Source organism: Armigeres subalbatus, chromosome 2 (assembly GCF_024139115.2).
Source record: "Armigeres subalbatus isolate Guangzhou_Male chromosome 2, GZ_Asu_2, whole genome shotgun sequence".
NCBI lineage: Eukaryota > Metazoa > Arthropoda > Insecta > Diptera > Culicidae > Armigeres > Armigeres subalbatus.
In genome coordinates, this window is record NC_085140.1 from 230,644,493 (window position 1) to 230,662,945 (window position 18,453).

The 18,453-nt window shown below is 38.1% G+C and overlaps 1 protein-coding gene across 5 annotated transcripts in view; it reads left to right on the top strand.

Moving 5' to 3' along the window:
* Window positions 1-702: 702 nt before the first annotated feature.
* The window catches only part of LOC134211868 (trichohyalin), a 122,508-nt gene continuing 104,757 nt past the window's right edge, over window positions 703-18,453 (top strand). For all 5 annotated transcript variants that reach the window (XM_062689220.1, XM_062689221.1, XM_062689222.1 and 2 more), the window contains exon 1: window positions 703-1,329. The gene's annotated coding sequence lies outside the window, so the exon portion shown is untranslated. The remainder of the gene's footprint in view (window positions 1,330-18,453) is intronic.

Consider the following 18,453-nt stretch of genomic DNA (forward strand, 5'->3'; position numbering starts at 1 on the left):
TGGTTCAAACCATTATACGCTTTTGCAGTAGTTCAAACCATGATTGGATACCCCTAAAAAAATGAGCGATTGTTTTTGCGCACACACATACAGCACCTTAATTTTTTGAGCTGACTTGTTTGACGGTCATGCGGGCTTCCTATCAGAAGTTCGTTTTAAGAGTGAACATATAGCATTTTCTTTACATCTAGGAATACGAGAAAGACAATCCACTATATATCACATTTGAAAATGTAGCTTTTCGAAGAAGTTATTCGAAAATATTTTACTTAAACTCGGACTAAATTATCATACCATGCCTGACCAGCATGCAATCGTATTTTCGCTGTTCTGATGCATCCCCATGTAATCTCACGTTTCTGCAACTGTGAAATCAAATCAATGATATTGAACGAATCATACAAAAATGTAATCGTGTGGATACGATATTGAAATATGAATTGCAGATTAGCAGTATTAAATTGCATATTATTTGTTTTACAGTATAGAGTAATACTATAATAGTGAATCCTTAATATTTTAATTCATCTATCATACAAAATTTAATCAGTAAACATTGTTATCTATTCAGGACAGAAACCAACAGAAATTTTTAACGAACAACCAATCGGTAGTAGCGAAAAAAGCTTTTTCTTCTTGGTAACGTGACACGGGGGATCCTGCGCGATGAACGAAGAGCTTTTCATTGATTCTTTTATCATCGTAGCGGAGTGTAGAAGTGAAAAATTGAGTGCAGCAGAAAATTGGTGAAATTTGTTGTTAAAAAGGCCAAACTTTGGCTGAAAATAGTGAGACGATGGTGAAGAATCGACCTGGGCCTGGATTTAATGGCCCTTTTGTAGCGAGAGTTCGATTGCGCTAGAAAAAATACGTGGTGGAAAATTTGGGGAGTGTGAAGGAGCCACTGCAGGGCTGAAAATTTCCTACCCCGTGTGAATCGTAGTGTAAAATTTGTATCACCAGGCCACCTGCCACAGATGTGGATCAGAATGCGAAGGAAAAAGTGCTAGCATTGCCCAAGTCATCCTCCTGGAACAAAGTTTTGTTATTAGGCCAGCATTTTGGATTCGATTCCATTCCGTTTGCAACTGTGCAGGAAAAAGGGGGATTGCAAGCTGGCATATTGGGTGGGTTGGAGTGAAAAGCGCTGGTCGGCTGCAAAAGGCTACTCTGGTGGCAGAAGCCAAGGTAAAAGGAAAAGAAAAATTGATTGAACCCACACTCTCCACGGTCAGGATAAGTGAAAATTGTGAAAACTTTCAAAGTGAAAAATTACTAGCTATGGTATTTTAAGTGCAAATAGTGAAAACGAAGAAAAATCAATGAATGGTAATTTTTACATCTTATTTTAATTGTTCGAATGCTTCCCATCATAACCCACAAAAGGCTGAGCCACATATAAATTTCTATTCGAATGCATAAAAATAACACTATTACATATACCTCATTAAGTATTTATCCCGTTTATTGCTGGAAAATTTCTCCTTTTCAATGGAGCCAAGAAAAAAGCTACGATGAACTGTGACTTTGTGAGTCACCAATACATCCACGTCAAAAGTTTTCCCCCAGAAAATGACATCGAGTCCGTTACCACTGGAACTGGCGCTACCACCACGCTAATGTGGCATAATGTGTGGGTATGCTGATAATGTTGTCAACACTCACATTGAAAATTCTCTCCTATCGTGTGGGTGGAATTCATACGTCCTGGAGTTTATATTTCGTGCTGCTTGTTGATATGATTTACTATCGTGTATGAAAGCAAATATTTGCTAGATTTTTATACTTGCTTTGAAGAAATGTCGATACTGGGATCGTCTGCACGCACAGTGAAGAATGGCAAAACAACTATTTATTTTTGTCCTTTGCAGGAAATATGAAACACACTTTACAGATAAGGTTAAGGCAAGCATTTTCGTCTTTTCGTCATAGTGTCGAAAACCATTAAAAAAAACTATTTTTTGCCAATCTCATCCGTACCAAATGGTAAGCTCAGGAGAAACGTTCTGGTATAGTGGAGTTCTAGCAAACGGACGTTGTTTCATTGGTTTTAGTCCCTACGACGATGGACGGAAATACGTGCCGTGTCCCTAGCTGTAGAATAACTGTGCTAGTTCTTTGTTCCAAAGATCTAATATGGTAGTCTATCAAGATCAAAAGAATAAAAAGCAAAGTGCAAAAGAATTCGTATGTGCCTTTCTCGAATACTAGGTATACGTAAAGGCTTTATGTTTGCTCTAAAAACAAACTTTTTTTTATGAGGCAGGGGGACTCATAGTGTTGTATACCATTGGACTCAGTTCGACGAATTTAGGTTTTGTTTTTTGTTTATGTGTGTGAGTGCGCAAGAAAATCTCATTGATTTTTCGGGCACTTAACCTTAACCGAATTCTGTCCCATTGTTTCCTATTAAAAATTGGCCTGGCCCAATCGCACAATGGGCTTAAAAACTATGATCAAAATACAATTCTCTATGCGCAAAACATGTGCAAAAAACTCACTACTTTTTCTGGATCTAAACATCAACCGAGTTGCTAGCATCCAATGGGAAATCCTGTCCCATTGTTTTCTAACGAAAAATGGCTAAATCGAACTATGGAATCTGAAGCTATGGTCAAGATACAAATTTTTAAATCTGTGATTCACAATTTAATTTCATTTTTTTTTTAATTTTCTCCATTGAAATTGTCATAGCATCATTCCATCAATAAATATGTACAAGATACAACGGTGACCCGATTTTTAACAGGTTCAAATTATTAGGGTTCCTAGCACCGAGCCTTTTTCGCAGTATCGGTATGTACTACTAATCGATACTAAGTCGAATTTTTAATTGCATTTTCTTTTCCGTTATTATTTATTTGCTCAGACTAAGGCCGGAGTAGCCTGTGCAGTACATAAAAGTCTTCTCCTGCCCTCACGTCACGGAAAATCAAAATTCCGGCTCAATCCGGCGGATTTTTTTTCTGAGGTGTGAGGCTATCTTTAAACGTGGCCGAGATTTTGATACATGGGGAAAAACTCGGTGGACCAAATTCCCGAGGTGTGAGTCCCAGTACTGAGATTTTCATTTTCATTGAGAGAGGTCACGCGATATTTGCATTTTATTTTCTCCCGCTTTCATAGAAAACATACACAATGAAAGCAATTCCGCCAAATTTTCACGAATTTTTATTTCATGGAAGCGCATCAAACTATTGTAAACAAGCTGTTTCTTCTTCAATAATGTTACTTCTAACTCGAAAATCATAAACAATATAATCATTTTATCGACTAGTCATCGTTATTTGCACAGATCTATTAAACCTATTTAGAAATTTTGTTAATACAGGCTCTTGCAGGTCATATTTTTTTATTTGAATGGAAACAAATTGGAAATTTGAATAGAAAAACACACATTTTTATGAATACAATCCTATTTTCTAGTCTAGTAAGTCAGGGAAAGTTAGGAAATTTCCTTTTCAAAATTTAACTGGACACCCTGTCCTTTACGTCTTGGACTAATTGACAAAACATCAATTTTTCTCTAAAAATTAAATAAAATAAAAAGATCCAAAATCGAAAAGCGTTAGCTGGACACTTGGTTGACTACAACGTCAAAACGCATATGCCTAGCGTGATCGTGATCCCCAAACGTTCCGGGTCCTTAGGTCCGATTCCATCACGTCTAGTCGGCGAATTCGTCAGCCTTTATCCGGTTCTCTGTTGAATATTGTTTTTGCTATTCTTTCTTGTTTTTTTAGACATTCGAGCGATTCCAAGCAACAGCATCAAAATTTAAGAAAATTTTTAATTCATGATTTTCTATTGAGTTGAAACTTTGCACAGTTTTTCAATTTCATCTAAATCGTCATTTTTCGATATCAAATCTTCATATTGAGTCACGACTAACTTTTCAAAAGGGTGTATGTGAAAATGGTTCAAAAATATTTAAAAAGCTGCACAGCAAAAACGGAATGTTCGATTGTTATGATTTTTTCAGCAAAGTTAGACAACTAAATGGTGATTCTTAAGAAAATGTGCACAGTAAAAAAAATTTTTTGCCTTTAAAAATATCATTTTGTCACAAACACTCAAATATCTCAAAACCCTATCTTTTTTCGAACGTAATTTTTTAGGGAAAACGGTCCATTATATTAGCTATCTACCATAAAAATTTGGTGATGGTAAACTAATAAACAAAAAAGTTATGACATTTCAAACATTTCACAATTTTCACATATAGTAAACAAAAAAAAAATTCCGTGTATTTTTTTTTTTTCAAGAATCGCAGTTTGATGTTGATTTTATTGTTAAGGGCCTTGCGTGAGTTAAACAAGTTGTTTGTATGATATTCCATATTTATGTATTCATCGATATTATGTATATTATATGTATAAATATTATATGTATAAATAAATAAAAATGAATTAATATTATCCTAAGTATTAAATTAAATGTGGCAGTTACACAATGTTGTTATAGAAACTCTAAGAGTTTTGGGTTTGAATTTTGGTATGGGTTATGATATCATGAAAACAGTTTATTAATACTTATTTTTTATTTATTTTTATTCAAATTTTTAAAATATCGAACACTTTTGAATTATTATCAGCACAGTTTGAGTATAGTTTTGCTTTAATTTTATTTTCCGACAATGGAATGAAACAGTGAAATTTTGGGTTCCTTGGATCGTTTTCGCGTTATTAAATTGCTCGCTGAGCTCTGAAGCCTTTATTTCGTACTCTTCAATAGTAGTAAAACAAAATGATAATTTGGTTAAATCTTTTTCTTTTCTACGATTTGCCCAATCAAAAAGTTCTTTCGCAGTTTTAATTGGATGCTTACGTTCTTTGGCTAAACTTGCTCTTGTGGCCATGCGCTTTATTGTTCCTCCAATAGCATCACAAGGACCTTTGCCATGTGATTTAGCAAAAAAATGCCATTCTGCATTAATTCCGTACATTGATTTAAATTGACATAGGCTCGAAAAATTCTTACGATTTTTGTACTGCGACGCTGCTCCATCAGACATGAAATATATCTTTTTGACTTCTTTATGCTTATCAACGCGTAAAAAGTTAATCATTTTTTCAATGAACAAGTTTACGGATACTGAATCGTGTCTTAAATCTTCGGAAATTATAATAAAACTTAAGTGTTCAATTTGCGTACTTCCATTAAAATAAATAACGAATGGATGAATTGTAGCTTGTTGTACGTTCCAGTGATGGGACTGCACTTCATCTTGCAATACAAAGCTGTAATTTTCAGAAAAATCACAAATGACTAAAATTCACCATTTTGTAATGTATTTTTCGTATTTTTTTAAAAGCTGGATTGTTCTGTTTTAATGAAATCGTGAGGGATTAAACTTTCTAATTTCAAGCAAAAATATGACACAAACTCATCTACAGGTTTTACAATAGTTTCTATGTCACACCTATCCGTGGTCACCCATTGCTCAAATGATAACTGATCAATATATTTTTCTTCAAACTCAGCGAATAAAGTATTTTCCAATGATGAAGAATCTGGACAATCCGAACAAGATCGTAGATAGCAATTTGATGTTGTATTTTCACACAAAAGACTACCAGTTAACATTTTAATATCCTTTGTTAAATTGATTCTTTTCAAACTATGTAAAATAAGATTAATATTCTCATGGGTTGTGCACACACACACATTATGTGTTCCTGAATTGGAAAGAAGCTTACATTGCCTTGGCCGAAGGCTTGCAAATGAGGAAAAACCTATTTTAATATTATCGTGAATTTCCTTGAAGCGTGTGTACGCTTCTTTCAAAGTCGTCATCATTAATCGTTTTGGATTGCTTGACGCTTTCCATCTTTTTTACTGATACATAATCTTTTTGACCAGGCATAGCTCGACTTACTTCATCATCTTCAAAATATTGAACTACTATTTCTTTTGTCTCATCTGTTAATGCAGTACTAGACCTAGTATTTTTGGTTGAAAGACAGTTATTCTTCAATTGTTTTGCCTCTTTTACTGTATTTCTATTGGTTTTGAACTCATCAATGGCATCCTGAATAGACCACGAACTTGGCAGCATCGACAAAATCAATATTTTTTCTTTCCTTGTCGTGGCTGCATTCGAGAACCTTTCCTTCATATTTATAATTACCTCATCGTAGTCTGTATTTTCCACATCACCAGGTCCTAATTTGAAGAGGTTTCTTCGTACAGCTTCGTTTATTTCACGGTATTTTTTCTCCGGGTAATAAACGTAGTCCATCTTACTCCATTTAATCGGAGTCACTTTTATCCCAGCTATGCCCTCGTTAAAGCGTTCGATGTTGACCTTTTGGATACACTCATCTTCCGATTGATTTGTTGAAACAGATTTCGCTGATGGTACGGTGGCAAGGCTCTCAGCACTTAATACTTCTGGTAATTCCTCAGTTGTTGTCGATACATCTGGCAATTCCTCAGTTGCTGTCGTTTTCGAACTTCCTGCGCTCTGCTCAACCGATGATATACAGATTGCTCTTTTGTCAACGTTTAGACGGCAGGACGTGCAAATGCGTAAATTTGTATTCAATGTGGACATTGGAGCATAACCAGTCGCTTTCAGTTTATCTATGGTGCTTTCGGTGAGATTTCGTAACTCTTTTGAACACTTTTTTCCATCAAACGGCCTACAACAGTTGAGAAAGCGGCTACTCATGTTGTTCGTAATATTTCAAAAATTTTTTTTTGTTTACTATATGTGAAAATTGTGAAATGTTTGAAATGTCATAACTTTTTTGTTTATTAGTTTACCATCACCAAATTTTTATGGTAGATAGCTAATATAATGGACCGTTTTCCCTAAAAAAATTACGTTCGAAAAGATAGGGTTTTGAGATATTTGAGTTTTGTGACAAAATGATATTTTAAAGGCAAAAATTTTTTTTTACTGTGCACATTTTCTTAAGAATCACCATTTAGTTGTCTAACTATGCTGAAAAAATCATAACAATCGAACATTCCGTTTTTGCTGTGCAGCTTTTTAAATATTTTTGAACCATTTTCACATACACCCTTTTGAAAAGTTAGTCGTGACTCAATATGAAGATTTGATATCGAAAAATGACGATTTAGATGAAATTGAAAAACTGTGCAGAGTTTCAAATATTTTCGAAATGGTCGCTCAGGATCGACTGACATGCCCCCGTGGAATGCCTCCGCTGTCCAGGCCACTAAAATCTGCCGTATTTTATACGATTTACAAAATTTTCTTCTATATATGCATGCGTTAGCGCCCCACACCATTTTATAGCTTCCTACCGAGTATAGTACGCAACAATTTTTGCTGGAAACCCAAAAAATTCCATGAAAAACGCAATATAGAGGAAATTACGTTTCCGGCTGCATGTTGCGAAACTTAAGCTGGTTAGTTATGAAACTCGTAGACCGTTCTATTCACAGCAGCAATCAGTAATGGCGTTCGCAAAAGCGAAAACTGAGGCATCTTTATTTTCCAGAGACCAAATGAATATGTAGCGGGCTCCCGGTCACATGTCACATTACAAGCACTCGTGATGGGAATGTTGCTTTGTTTTGAAATCTAAAATTCTAAATAGTTTGACAGCTGTGCGTTGTTTTCGTATTGAGTGATGTGCTCTTAAAAATACATTTGACGGGGTATCCTGCCACATTGTTTCCTATTGTAAATTGGGCTGATCGGACTATGAGATCAAAAGTTATGGCCAAAATACTTTTTCTTACTCAAAAAAGGCGGTAAAAAGCCTCGCCAATTTTTCTTACTACCCTAAACGTCTAATAACAGTGTCGTTCCTCTACTCGCCAGATCTCCTTATCGCTCCCTTGAGTGTAATGTTAGACAATAAATTCTAAAGTGCATCACCCTGCTTCAATCCATCAATCCATGCTCTGCTTTTTCGCCGCCGTTGTTGTAGATGATATTTTTGAATGCAGTGCTAGACGTGGGATCCACGATTCTGAATTCATGTTCTCCGGATCTAGTCCACCGGACTTCGTGTGTACAGCAACCACGTTCACTCCAACTTTCTGCAGTTCACGAGACAGAAGGCTCACACATTCAGGTTTATTTAAGATCCTGCTATTCCAGATACCAAGTTTTCAATCATAGTCCTCTGACGTTGACGGGTCAGTTGCCAAAAATAACTTCCATCTTTCTTCATTTTCGTGGTATTTGAATGGCTTCAGCAAGCTACCTTACCGAGGTCGCTGGCGGGATTGTCACTTTAGGTATAGCATACGCGATAGTTGTTTGTATTAACACCAGACAAAAATAAAAACTCCCACTATAAAAATAGAAATTTTACATAAAAAAATGCCAAAAAAATCAGGTTATGAATGAACCATAAATAAATATAAAATTTCCACAAATAATGTGAAATTTCCATAAACAATTAAAAACTTTCCACAAAATAAAAATAATTTAACACTTTTAAGGCAAAAATTGCTCAAAAAGTTGAAAATTATCTACGACGAGCAACAAAAAAATGTGAAAAAATCCATAAAGGAATATAGCAAAGCAATAAAACTAAGCATTTTTCCATAGATGACTCCTTCTTTAAAAACGTTTATAGTTCTGGGAAAATTTAATCAATTTTTTTGCTTTTTTTTATTTTTTATGGACATTTTCTTATTGCTCTTTATTTATTATTTTGTGTTCGGAGACGAGTCAGCCTTTAAAAAAAATGTTTTGTTGAAAATTTTGTAAATGATTATTGCTAATATTGATTTATTCATGGAAATTTTGTATTTTCTTCCGTGGAATATTTTGACTTTTTAATGGAAAATATTCTTTTATAATTCATTTTTTTTTTCTTCAAAAGTGCTAGTTTATTTTTGATTTGTGACAAAATATTAGTTGCTTATGGAAATTTTCATTATTTGTAGATATTTTATATTTATTTATTGTTTATACCCTGATTTCTTTATTGGCGATTTCCTATTTTTTTAAGCAAAATTTCTAATTTTTCATGGAAATTTTATTTTGCTATCAGATCTGTTTATGTCAAAGCTCCTAGTCAAGTCAGAAAAAGGAAATACTGAATCCTGGATCGTGTACGATTCAACTTATTCATTAGATTGTTTTCTGACGGGACTCTTAAATATTGGAATACTATCGCAAGAACCTTTTAAACGATTTAGTTATCTAAACAATTTTTCGAACGATTTCGTGTTTTCAGAACACCAGAAGTACTTTCTGTTAAACAATGTTCTTAAGCATCGCGAAATCGAATTGAAATGGCGTTAAAATCTAAAATTCTACACAAACCATAATATTGTAACAATAGGCACACCTACAAGGCACAACTATCGGCATGCCTACCTTATAAACATTTTGTATGGTGTAAATTTAAGTGCTCTTATTGAATAACTGAGCAGATGAATGGAATATAGTGAGATAGTAATAAAATGTATTCCATTCAAAAATCAATATTGTTTCCAAGTCTGTCGCTTGCTCAAATGGAGCAAATCAATATTGTTCCTTGCTAAATTTAGCGTAAATTGTTTCTCGTTATCATGGACAAAGTTTTATTCGGTTCCACAGGTTTTCTTCCTTAGAATCACTGTTTTGATAAGAACCACTACCCACTTCCATTCATTCGGAGCAACGAATAAACCCTTGAGGGAGTAGTCTCTGCTCCGTTGTGACACAGTAAAGTGGAAGACACTGATGATGTGTGGCATCATTACGAAAGGTAACCTGATAACATATCCAGAATAAAGAGAAAAAAGTGGATGCAGAACGACGCGCTTCAATTTATTCTGCGCTCCACAGATGGATATACAGAGAAGAAAAAATGAAGTACCCGGGAAGAACAACAGAAGATATGCTTGTTTTCCTTATCCATCTGAATGCCCTAATGAGACCGCAGGGTAAAGTGTTGTTGAATTCATATCGTTTGTGCAAAAACTGAGAATATTTCAAGACTCCATGCCTTAGAAAACTCTTGGCATCTTACTAGGCAACTGAATAGAAAGTCGTTGCTATTTACTATTTTCTCGTTTTAAATAAGCTACCGTGGTGTGAATACAGTGTTTATGCAGTTGAGGAAATTTTAATCATAAAGACAGACACAGAAGCTATCTTATCTTAACACGAGAAGCATGAAACGTTTAAAACCCAACATGGTCAAAAGAATGTTCCCAAAAAAAATCTGTAGAAAAGGGTTGGGTTTTTAGGGATATTGAGATTATATTCTATATAATAAAAATGAAATGGTCTGTGTTCGTATCCGCATAACTCGAAAACGGCTGGATGGATTTTATTCATTTTTTCAGAAGATATGTTCGTTATCGTTTCCGACGGGTTTATATGATATTTCCCCATGCGAAAATCACGGGTAGGGTTGAGTAAATCGTGAAAAACTAAAATCAAGATTCGTATGGAAATTTCGCATGGGCAGTTCAAAACGCGCATTCTCGCCTACTATGCAGGACAACGTCTGCCGGGTCGACTAGTATTGAATATATTATAACAACTGAGTCTAAATCTAAAATTCAGGAATTTTGGTGCACAGGAACTATTATAAATCAATTTCAAAAAACCTAAATATTTCACGTAATGAAAACCCCAATTTGATTTTACCATGGACCAAGTTGCTAACCTGTGAGCTAACTACTAAATTGAAGAATGATCCACGAAAGTCAAAGCTCGATAGTCCTATATGAACCCGGGAGAAAGATACAAAGCAACAAACCCTGGGGCGTGCTTCCTCAAAAGAAGCTACCAGAGGAGTTTACATGTTTATTCAGTGACGTAACATATTAGGGGGTACTTGCATGGCTTGTTTCATAGGGATCTGGATCCTGGTGATGAAATCGGATAGTTTGTTGGTCTCTGGGAACTCATTATTGCGGATATTGGAGAGCGTTGGAAGATGGCGGCCTGATACAAACAGACGATAACCATCAAGCAGGAATGCAATCTCTGTTGCGTCCGAAGAACAATAAGCAAATATTGGAACCGAACAATTGCAAGATGAAGAATACATCCACGAAAAAATCCACAAGAAAATCAGAATCAAACAAATGGTATTCGAAATATTGAGAATGCTCAAATAGGCCTTATTTGGATGAATGTGACAAAGTAATCAGATGTTTGAAAATCTATATACATAAAAATGAATTTCTGTCTGTCTGAACCTTATTGACTCGGAAAATTTGTATGCAGAGAAAACCGTCTAAGACGAATTAAGTACTGTCCATTTAATTCCACCAGTTAATTTTCGTTATCTTTGCAGATACGTATTTTGACCACAACCCAAATTTTTGTTTTCCTCAAAATCAATATTTTGCTAAAAACGGTCTAAGACGAGTTTAGTACTTTCCATTTAATTCCATCACGATTTGTTATCTTTGCAGATACGTATTTTAATTTCAACTGTGGAGCCGTCTTCAGTGTCTCGTAATTGACTTGACTTAACGAGACACTGAAGACGACCTTACAGTTCTAGTCGAAGTACGAATCTGCAAAGATAACAAATCGTGGTGGAATTGCATGAGCATGAGCATGAGCATTATGACCGCACAATTCGTAGTTGCTACTCCGTGATTGACTAGAACTTGCGAAATTGTACAGAGAACACAATAAATGGGGCTTGGGACTAGCTACCCATTCTCAATGTACACGTTTCGGGAGCTCAAATGTCTAAAGTCAATAACGGCGCCGGCCACGTCCTTACGGTCATATAGAAAGGGGAGGATTGTTAGTCCGACTCTCGTTGCTACTAGAGACCGAGAACACCTCTGCATCTCCACGATTGTCTTGGGATAGGATATCGTTTTAGTTACAAAGGATAATTTATCTGGATTCACTTCGGTAAGTGATGCGATCTATGGGATGGGAAATAACACTCTCGCTGTCTGAAACTTTCACTTTCTGATTTATTCACTCACCGTCGCAAAGCAGAACAAAATTACGACGACCGGCCGATCGTTTTGCCTTCCGCACAAAGCAAAACTAAACTTCGACGACCGACCGATCCGTTTACTGGAGAAACACGACCGGATAGGAAACAAACTTACACTTTCTGATTTATTTACTCACCCGCACAAAGCAAAACTAAACTTTGACGACCGGTCGATCCACTGACTCGAAACAAGAGCCAACACGCACTGAACTAATTAACTTTACTACCGGCCGCGCAATGCAAAACACAAAATTTCGGCAAATCGCGCGATCGTTCGGCCGTCCGAAACAAGAGCCAACACGCACTGAACTAATTAACTTTACTACCGGCCGCGCAATGCAAAACACAAAATTTCGGCAAATCGCGCGATCGTTCGGCCGTTCGAAACAAGAGCCAACACGCACTGATCTAATTAGCTTTATTACCGGCCGCGCAATGCAAATCTCAAAATTTCGGCAAATCGCGTGATCGTTCGGCCGTCCGAAACAAGAGCCAACACGCACTGAACTAATTAACTTTACTACCGGCCGCGCAATGCAAATCTCAAAATTTCGTCAAATCGCGCGATCGTACGGCCGTCCGAAACAAGAGCCAACACGCACTGAACTAATTAGCTTTATTACCGGCCGCGCAATGCAAAACACAAAATCTCGACAAGTCGCGCGATTGTTCGGCCGTCCGAAACAAGAGTCAACACGCACTGAACTAATTAACTTTACTACCGGCCGCGCAATGCCAAACACAAAATTTCGGCAAATCGCGCGATCGTTCGGCCGTTTGAAACAAGAGCCAACACGCACTGAACTAATTAGCTTTATTACCGGCCGCGCAATGCAAAACACAAAATTTCGGCAAATCGCGCGATCGTTCGGCCGTTCGAAACAAGAGCCAACACGCACTGAACTAATTAACTTTACTACCGGCCGCGCAATGCAAATCTCAAAATTTCGTCAAATCGCGCGATCGTACGGCCGTCCGAAACAAGAGCCAACACGCACTGAACTCAATGACATTCTAGGGAAATGTTAATTTCGAAAATCAACAAAAATGACATTTTTGGAGAAATTTTATTTTCGGGGAAATGACACTTTTTGGTGTAAGCGTGCGCCTTTAGTATTTGGCAGATTCTTTATTGACCGTGGATATATTTATGTCTGTAACTACATCTACGATTTATTCAGGCCTTCTATGCTATTCGAATCAGATAACAAATCGTGGTGGAATTCAATGGAAAGTACTAAACTCGTCTTAGACAGTTGAAGACAAGTTTGCCGATCATCAAACAGCACATTCGAAATAGTCAGTTACCGGCGACACTAATCGAAATGATTTCAAAATGTTATTTAAATTAACACTATTTTGTTATTCTCTGATTTTGATTAATCAAATTTTAACAATAAATCCTGCTTCACTTTTCGTGACTCCTGACTCCTGAGCACTACTGAGCAGTGTTGAGAATGAGATTTCGGTGTCACAGAACTCATTTGATAATAACTTTTTTCAATACATTCCAGTCGTTTTACTTCTCAATATATCTAAATTTCAGAAAATTTCGAACTACTATTCTTTGAGTTACATACAATTGGGCAATGTTTGAGTGGCTGCATTTTTTTTGTAGAGAATTTCCAGTGCTACTTCGTTCACCTGCCGTGACTCCTGGATCCTGGAAGGACATATGGGACAGAATCCACTAATGACAGCCACAATGGACAGTTTATTCCGTACTTCGCGTTCTTGTATGCACAAATCAATAGACTGGCCCAGGAAATACAAAGTTGTCGAATTCTACGGGGCACCCCCCAGGATTGTGTCTTTTGGTGAGAAAATCAATCTCTCAAAATTTCAGCTCAATCGCTTGTTGCATAAGCTGGCGCATTTGATTTCAAATTTGTATGAGGATCTCAGCCAAAATATATGGGAAAATACACCTCCGTCAATCATTCGATTTGAAAATTGGTTCTGATTGCTCAACATAACTGAAAATAAATACTAGTTGAGTAAGACTGACAGACAGACTTTTTTCCTGAAATTTTGTTAAATATGATAAAAAAAAGTTCTTGGTCGAGTTCATGAAGAAATTTCTAGAGGAATCCAGGATTATTTTTTGAAAATCCTACAGGCATTTCTAAAGGAAATTTCATTAGGAATTTTCTGTGTAAAATCCTGTGAGAATTTCTGCAGAATTTCATATAGGTATTCTTTCTAAAATTCATTCTGGTTCGTTTTGGGAAATTCCTTTAGTAAAACCATAGAATATTTCTGCAGGAATTTATTCTAAGAATTTTCTAAAGGACTTTCCGAGGGAATTCCTGAACGCATATCCGGCTACAATTTTGGAGGAATTTCCGGAAGCACTTTGGGAACTGAAGGAATTCCCGAAAATAAATCAGTGGGAATCTTTTAAGAAATCAAAGTAATTCCTAACATAGTTTCCGAATGCATCCCAAATGCAATTTTAAAAGAGATCCTTGAAAAAATGGGAGGGAATTCTTGTCTACCCCGGAGCCAGGGATGTGCCAATACGAGGTGAACCGGCCCAGGGCCGAAAACCTCACAAATAAAAATAATAATAAAAACAAAAATGTGCCAATTAGTCATTGAAAATCTTACTAATTTCCTGTCAAAATCGTACCGGTTGCTGATTGGATGAAAATGACGGAAGCACTAGCCACCTCGACTGAGGAAACAACAAGGCAGTCGCAATTCAATTGTCACATCCTATCCTAGGTCTGTGCCATTTACCATTTTCCACCACGCCTCCAAGTATTGAACGCAGTATTTTTCACTCAAACATTTTGAGAATTCGATAGTCTGCATCTTTTATCATCCATGATTCATAGCCGCACAGGGCGACTGAACGAATCAACGATCTAGTTTTGTCAATGCTTGGAAAGATTTTCAAAGGATTACCCGAAATTTCCAAAGCTGAGAGATATTTCCAAAGTAATCCGTAAATGAATTTCTGAAGCAGTTTTAAGAGAATTTTTGGAGGAATTCTGAAACAATTTCCGAGGAAACTTTTAAAACATTTTCCGCAGATATTTCAAAAGGAATTTGCGATGGATTTTCCTAAGGCAGCGGTTCTCAACCTGGGGTACATGTACCCCTGGGGGTACCTTCGCTGGCCTCAGGGGGTACCTCGGACAATCATGTGTAATGGCGGATGTATTACAATTCCAATAAACACTTATTGATAATTGTGTAATTTTCATTCCAAAACATTATATTGAACAAAATATGCATGGCGATCAGTGAATCAGTGAATCAAATCCTTTCAAGAGACTCGCAAGCTTCCTTTCAATAGACTCGCAAGTCTCCTTTCAATAGACTTGCTAGCCTCCTTTTACGAGGCTCGGAAACCTCCCTCCTTCCAAGAGGCTCGGAAGCCTCCTTCCAAGAGGCTCGGAAGCCTCCTTCCAAGAGGCTCGGAAGCCTCCTTCCAAGAGGCTCGGAAGCCTCCTTCCAAGAGGCTCGGAAGCCTCCTTCCAAGAGGCTCGGAAGCCTCCTTCCAAGAGGCTCAGGCCTCCTTCCAAGAGGCTCAGGAAGCCTCCTTCCAAGAGGCCTGGAAGCCTCCTTCCAAGAGGCTCAGAAGCCTCCTTCCAAGAGGCTCAGAAGCCTCCTACCAAGAGGCTCAGGCCTCCTACCAAGAGGCTCAGAAGCCTCCTTCCAAGAGGCTCAAGCCTCCTTCCAAGAGGCTCGGAAGCCTCCTTCCAAGAGGCTCGGAAGCATCCTTCCAAGAGGCTCGGGAACCTCCTTCCAAGAGGCTCAAGCCTCCTTCCAAGAGGCTCAAAGCCTCCTTCCAAGAGGCTCGGAAGCCTCCTTCCAAGAGGCTCGGAAGCCTCCTTCCAAGAGGCTCGGAAGCCTCCTTCCAAGAGGCTCGGAAGCCTCCTTCCAAGAGGCTCGGAATCCTCCTTCCAAGAGGCTCGGAAGCCTCCTTCCAAGAGGCTCGGAAGCCTCCTTCCAAGAGGCTCGGAAGCCTCCTTCCAAGAGGCTCGGAAGCCTCCTTCCAAGCAGGGACGGGAACGGTTGACATTTCTTTTTATCATTCAATCTGCCACGAAGTAAAAGAAAAACAAAAACACGGCAGCCACAGCAGCAGCCACGACCAAGCAGACGACAGTCAGCACATGATTTTATTATTTTCTCTCCCCACAATTAATGTTTCTGTACGCTCATTTCACGGCGTATGACCGTTTTTTTGTGGTAAATGATTATTTCTTTACTCCTTGCTCATTTTAGAGACTAGAACTAATGAATTAGTACCAACGGCTAGCATTCTTTCTAGGCTTTGCACCACAGGCAATTAAACTCGATTCTGTTCTGTTTGCGCTGCGCACGAACCGAAACAAGAAATCTGCTGACTGTACCGACGGCTCGACTCTCACGCAGCAGCAGGCAGCAGCAAACAAACAATTTGCCTCATCAGCAAAAGAAATGTCACAATGAGGCGTACATTTTTTTTTGGAAAACTGTTTCGGTTTGTGCGGTGCGTGAAATTTGACCGGATAAAATGTAAACATTCGCATAATCACATTGTTTTACTGTACATTTCCCAACACTGCTTCCAAGAGGCTCGGAAGCCTCCTTCCAAGAGGCTCGGAAGCCTCCTTCCAAGAGGCTCGGAAGCCTCCTTCCAAGAGGCTCGGAAGCCTCCTTCCAACAGGCTCGGAAGCCTCCTTCCAACAGGCTCGGAAGCCTCCTTCCAAGAGACTGCAAAATGCTCTGAAGCTTTCTTCTAAGAGCCTCTGAAACCTCTTTTCGAAAGCAACCTTTCAAGAAGCACGGAAGCAGTCTACTTTCAAGAGGTCTGGAGGCCTATTTTTTAAAGGCTCAGAAGCTTCAAAAAGTCCTTCGAGTATGCATAAACTTTATTTGAATTGGAAAGCTTTATGGAACAGCAAAAATTTCAGACAAATTTTTGGAGTGCCATATGTCCCGTTAGTTTTCAGATCCTTTTTTCATACTTGTGCGTTATGCTTATTTATTTTTACAGCGAAAAAAATAGGGGGTACCTCAATGAATGTAAAAGCTCGAAGGGGTACCTATCAACAAAAAGGTTGAGAACCGCTGTCCTAAGGTATATCCGAATTTCCGAACAAAGTCTTGACGAAATGTCCAAAGGAATTTTCGAAGAAATCTAAGACTGTCGGAAGTTTCTTCAGGAGTTACTTTGAAATTCAGGAATTCTTAAGGAAATTTCGTTTTAAAACTTCGCAAGGAATTCCAAAAAAAGTTCTTGGAATAATTTCTGAAGGAATTAACGATTTTCCCAAGGTTTTCCCAAACAAATTTCTGAGGGAATGTGTGAAGGAAATTCAGAACCAATTCCTGAGGGAACTTTCGAGGAACAAATGAAAAAAAATCCGAAAGACTTTCTGGAATTCGTTTCCGGAGGAGTTTATGTACAACTCCTTGAGACAACTCTTGAGGTAGAAAGTGAAAATTTGTTTCCTGTTCAGTCGTGTTTCTCCAGTAAGCAAAGCGCGGCCGATCGCTTCGCGAAATTTAGTTCTGCTTTGCGCGGAAGGCAAAATGATCGGCCGGTCACCGACATTTTGTGCTGCTTTGTGTGGAAGAGTAAATTAATCAGAAAGTGAAAATTTGTTTCCTGTATAGTCGTGTTTCTCCAGTAAGCAGAGCGATCGGCTTTGTGCGGGAAGAAAAACGATCGGTCGGTCAGAGCAATCGAGCAAGCAAGTGTAGTACGTGTTTTAGTCGTCGGAAAAATAATAAAATATCTATTTTGTGTTCGATGGCTCATGCGCCGCATGTATTGGGCTTTGCTCCGGTCGAAAGATCTGGTATCGTAATACTTTGTGCGGTCGAAAAGTAAATCAATTGATATGCGTTTGATCGTGTTCCTGCTCGGTGTGCAGGTAGTTAAATTGTTCTGCTTTTTGCGGTCGAGTTAAGGTGAAGGTGGGTTGAGTACCAAAACAAAGCTTTGAAAGTATTTGTACAATAAAAACTGTCATATACTGAAGTAGTATTGGTGTCGTATTAAAAAAAAACAAAGAATATTAGTAGGGTGTTTCAAAAAACGACCCAGCATCACCACGCTCACTCGATTCCGTCCCATGCTCCGGGTGTCCTCCAAAAACCGATTTGAACAAAAAGTGGTTGAGCGCATGCCGGTTCAAGTTTGTATGAAAACTAGTATGGAAACTAAACCTTTTACTACACTGGCTACAGTGCCTCCCCTCCATACGCTGGCGAAAAGAGAACCCACATAGCTGAAAGCAACATTCCAGGGACTTTACTGAAAGAAAACCGCACCGCAGGAAAGATCCATTGATTACGTATAACGCAAAAATAGCATTTTATACCCCACTCACCCCCATGTCACACTTTTTGTATGAAGCATCTGCCACTGGTGCGATAGTGTAGACTAGACTAGACTAGCAGTATCTGCCCCTGGTGCGATAGATATCACAGACAAATTCTGGGTATTTTGTTGAATTGCACGTTTCACTGATGCCTTCTGAGGAGCCTAATTATCATGCTAAAGATTCGCAACCTCGATTAAAATCGACTCGCAACTATTGGAACGACC